We start from the raw sequence: 5157 nt of genomic DNA, 5'->3' as shown, positions 1-5157 counted from the left end.
TAATCAAGATTAAAAGGCCTAACAGAGCTCCTATGTTGGTTGTTGACGTGTTAATAATCATGTGTACGTAATTTCTGACTCAGTTCTTTTATTTGGTCACCCAACAACATGACTCGATAACACCAGGAAAAACAAAAATAGCCGCAACGTGATCTGGTACACTTATCTTTTATTGCTGGAAAGACTTCCATTTTATTCATCAATGTCATTATAGTACAAAGAACCACCAAATAACATAAATTACATCCAAGCCCGTAGACCCTCTATTCATCAATTGGCACACTACTGGCTTACATGTCACTGGCTCGACCCAATCGAGTTTACAAATTTATTAATTTACTGTAACATAACTAATCTGGTCTCAACGCACTTAACTTCATTGAAGATGGACGACATACATGGATGGAGATCATCGGTGTGTGCTTGAAGCAGTTGGACGTGTGGGAGCGGCACGACTACGACTTGTCGTTGCGGACAAGGGTGGGGCCATCGTCCTAGCCGTTTTTGAGGTCGGCGCACCTGGCTGCAGTGTCCTCGGTTGGTTTGAGGCCACCGTTGCTCTAGTTGACATTCTGGAGGTCGTGGATGGAGCGGCTCTTGTTGACATTCTTGAGGTCGCAGAAGGAGCCACCGCTACTGATGTTGCTAACATTCTTGAGGCTGCGTATGGATTTGCCATTGTTGACGTTCTTGAGGTTGCAGGCGGATTTGTCGTTGTTGGCGTTCTTGAGGTTGCATACGGATTTGCAGTTGTTGAAGTTCTTGAGGTCGCATACAAATTTGCCGTCGTTGAAGTTCTTGAGGTCAGATGCGGATTTGCTGTTGTTGACGGTCTTGAGTTTGCGGGTCTCGAATTAGCGGGTTGAGCCGACGTTGCTGATATTCTTGAGCCCGTGGGCGGAACTGCCATTGCTGATGTTCTTGATGTGGTGGAAGAAGCCACGCTGGCTCAGGATCTTGAGGCCCCAGGAGTAGTCACCCTTGGTAATGTTGTTGAGGCAACCAACGGAGGCACTGTTGTTGACGGTCTTGAGGTTGCCGCTAGCGTTGGTGTTCTTGGGGTTGTGGACGGACCCGCCGGTGACCTCACCTTCTTCTGACCAAGAAACCTTCCTGGCAACATGACGCGATTTAGATCTTCTTTCTTTTCTTCTTCGAAATGAGGTGAGCTGAGCTGAGTGAGGTGTATGTGGTGTCTGCTTTGCTCCAGTTGGATTGAGGAAGCCTGCATCGATGGCAATGTATATATAGAAGCATAAAAGGTTGTTGACATGTTCGACCGGTCATTCTCTTTGGCTTTGTTGGACGTAGATATGCATATTCATTGCATGCATTAGTTATTGATCGACGGATGAATGGACTAACGGATGGATGGATGGATGGATGGATGCGGTTGGTCAATGGTCGTGGTCGTCGCCGCGTTGGTCTTCCTTTCTTATACATCAGAATTAGCGTTAGGTGGAGATTAGGAAGGAGACAACTAATAGAGTAAGGATAAATTGTATAAACAAGATGCATGATGTGGTACAAGTGGCGGTCCATCTGTGTGCCGACTCGGTCGGGGATTGTGCACAAGGCATGATTGTGGTCTGTTAGTGATGGTCAATCATGGATGATTGTTTCCTTTGCAGTAAGTGTACCTATACTGCATGCATGCAGTAGTACAAGTGGCGATCCATCTTGTCCCTTGTTAACCAGCACTGGTTCGGTCGAAGAGCATAGGGCATGCCACGACCACCACCACTACACTCGTCAACTATATATTAGTCAAATTATACTTGATTAGGTAGGTAGGCTTAGACCATGTCAAGATTCAAGAAAGAATATTGCCTTCCTCGGCTCTTCCTTTCCTAGTTAATTTTGTCGTCGAGGTACCATTGCATTGCAATGGCCACAAGTATTGGAGTAAGTTAAGTATGCCAAACATGTGCCAGCTTCTGTCGATCGGTGAGACGCTGTAGGTATTAGATTCACCGGAGTCTTGCCACTACGTAGTCTAGCTTCTGATTTGGCACTCGAACTCAGCTGGCCACATTTTTTTCGAGAAACTTTCAATCTATCCATCTTCAATCATGACAGTACAAAGAACAACAAAGGTAATAAAAATTACAACCATATTCGTGGACCACCTAGCGACGACTACAAGCACTGGAGCAAGCCGAAGGCGCGCCGCTGTCATCGCCCCTCCCTCACCGGAGCCGGGCAAACCTTGTTGTAGTAGACAGTCAGGAAGTCGTCGTGCTAAGGTCCCATAAGACTAGCGCTCCAGAGTAGCAACCATCGTCGATGAAGAAAATCGTAGATCAGAAGGATTAAACCAGTAAATACCTAAACAAAGACGAACGAAGACCGGATCCAAATAGATCCACCAAAGACTAGCACCGATCGAATCCCGCAAAATCCGACGGAGACAAACCTCCACACGCCCTCAGCTGGCCACATGACTCTTCCAGTCACCGAACTGCCGACACAATCGCCATGGTGATCACAAATAATGCAGGCTCTCTAACAGTAAATGATAGAAAAGAAACTGGGTGGACACAGGGAACATATATGTCACCCTTTCTTTTTAATCATCACCGCACCACCTGCTACACATCTTGACAAAACAAGAGAAAAACTTTACTTAACGTGAACTAGCACGCTTCTGGCCTACATGCAAACTAGCTCTGTGGACTTCACGGGCTAGATCGAAACGAGTTCACAAATTGACTTATTGCAACCTAAACTAACCTACTTGACACAAACACACCTCACCTAACAATCGAGAATGCAAATTGACTTATTGCAACCTAATCTAACCTACTTGACATAAACACACTTAACTTCATCATGCGGGCCAACGTGGATGGAGATCTCCGAGCAGCTCGATGGGCGGCTGGTGATGGAGTCATGTACCTAGGGTAGGGTCACAGACCTGATCTAAGTACCCTGCCCAAGGACACCCTTAGAAGAGATCACCTTCCAGTCGACTTACGAGGGACTCACTCGACTGACTTGAAGGACTCGACCATGAAGACTCACTCGACCACCAGAAGGTCAAGAGGCACTCTGCACTGCAACGGTCTGTAATTAAGTAGACGTTATGATAGTAAAGACACTTTATGTGGGGCGTTATCAGTAACGCCCCGGACTTAATGTACCTTAAACCCTTCATTACGTGGGTTGGCTGGGGTCCTGGCGCACTCTATATAAGCCACCCCCCTCCACAGGCAGAAGGGTTCGGCACCATGTAATTCATATACACATAATCCACTCGACCGCCTCCGGGATCCGAGACGTAGGGCTTTTACTTCCTCCGAGAAGGGCCTGAACTCGTACATCTCTTGTGTTTACAACCTCTCCATAGCTAGGACCTTGCCTCTCCATACCTACCCCCACTCTACTGTCAGACTTAGATCCACGACAGTTGGCGCCCACCGTGGGGCCGGTGTTTTAGCGATTTTGTGGAGAAGTTGCGATTCTTCCGAGTACTTTCATCATGGTAGCTGCTGGAGTTTTGGTCGAGGGTCGAGAGATTCGTCTTGGTGCTCTCACCTTCGTCGCCGACGACTCCGCCTGGCTCCAGGAGGCTCCACTCGACGTCGATGCGCTCCCCGTCCGCGGTGCGACGCATTTTCGCGCATGTGTCCGCGGCGTTCTGCTGCGGCAACCGTCGACCCCATATCGGTCGACTCCCCTATCGACCACCCTCCCGGTCTCCCGCCAGCGCAAGCGCTCGGGTCGGTCGAGGCTTCAGCGGTGGGTGAGACACGCGGTGGCTCGCCAGACGGCCACCACCCAAGTTGCGGCAATCGAGCCCGACGAATCTCTCTACGGCCTGTTTGATCTGTCGACTGGCTCCGTAGAGACTGCATTCGAATGCGATAGCAGTGATCCAGCAGCGGAAATCCTGATGGTCGACGGGCCTCGCAGCCCCCCTGGCTTCGCCCGTGATGGTGGGGCAGGCGACGAAGGCGACCCCGCACAAGACCACGAAGAGTACCAGCCCGAGCCACTCGACTCTCTGCAAAGAGAGGAACTTCGCCGCAGGAACATGGATGCCCTGCATACTCCCATCGCAGGAGAAACCCCCGAGGCTCGCGCCTTGGAGGAGGCACGTTTGGCCAATTTGGCCGAACACGCTCGCCTGGAGAATCTTCAGCGAGCACTCGACGAGCGCGCGCGGCAACGAGTTCCCGACGCCAGTCGACGTCAACTCTTCCCGCCGACTCAGGTATATCGAACCCCAATCCAGAATTTAGCAGCTGCGACCCGTATTGCAGAGTCCATCCAGCCCTCTCAGTCGGAAGCTGGCAGAGGCTTGATGCAGATCAGGGATCTGCTCCGTGCAGCAGGAGATCAGAATTCAGCCGTGTCGCAGTCGCGCAACAGAATTCACAGTCGATCCGTCGCTGCGAATACAGTTCAGTCGGCTCACAGTCCCAGATCGCCTCCGCGGCGTGAGAGGCGCGAGAATCGGCGAGACCAATATGGAGACCGACACGACCGAGATGATAGGCGTCGAGTGCCCACTTCCCCTCCGAGGGGTGGGTCTTACGCTCCTCGGCAGCAAGATGACAGACGTCAGCTCAGTGCGGGGCGAAGAGTTCTAGTCGACCCCAGGGAACCAGGCTTCGACGCGCGATCCATTATCGTGCAAGGCTTGGTCGACCGGAACAGAGCCCATCGGGGTGGACTCGACAGAGATGCGCCCACAAGCAGTCGAGTGCACATTTCTGGTCCGGAATGTTTCAGCAGAGCTATCAGAGCCGCAGTGATTCCTCCCAATTTCAGGTTGGCAACAGGAGTCAACAAGTTCACCGGTGAGTCTAAGCCTGAAACTTGGCTTGAGGACTACCGAGTGGCGGTTCAGATTGGTGGTGGGAATGACGAGGTGGCCATGAAGCATTTGCCCCTCATGTTGGAAGGTTCTGCCAGAGCGTGGTTGAATCAGTTACCTCCTAGCAGCATTTACACTTGGGAAGATTTGTCCCGAGTGTTCGTCAGAACGTTTGAAGGAACTTGTAAGCGACCGGCTGGATTGATGGAGCTGCAAGTCTGCGTGCAGAAGACCAATGAGACTCTCAGGGAGTATATTCAGAGATGGATCACTTTGCACCATACTGTGGAGAATGTGTCTGATCATCAGGCAGTCTACGCCTTCAAGGATGGTGT

At 50.9% G+C, this 5157-nt stretch overlaps 1 pseudogene; it reads right to left on the bottom strand.

Moving 5' to 3' along the window:
- Nucleotides 1–409: 409 nt before the first annotated feature.
- On the bottom strand, nucleotides 410–1123 carry LOC123149425 (uncharacterized protein PB18E9.04c-like; annotated as a pseudogene).
- Nucleotides 1124–5157: the final 4034 nt, after the last annotated feature.

The sequence above is a fragment of the Triticum aestivum genome, chromosome 7A (genome assembly GCF_018294505.1).
Source record: "Triticum aestivum cultivar Chinese Spring chromosome 7A, IWGSC CS RefSeq v2.1, whole genome shotgun sequence".
NCBI lineage: Eukaryota > Viridiplantae > Streptophyta > Magnoliopsida > Poales > Poaceae > Triticum > Triticum aestivum.
This window is presented reverse-complemented; position numbering and strand designations above follow the sequence as displayed.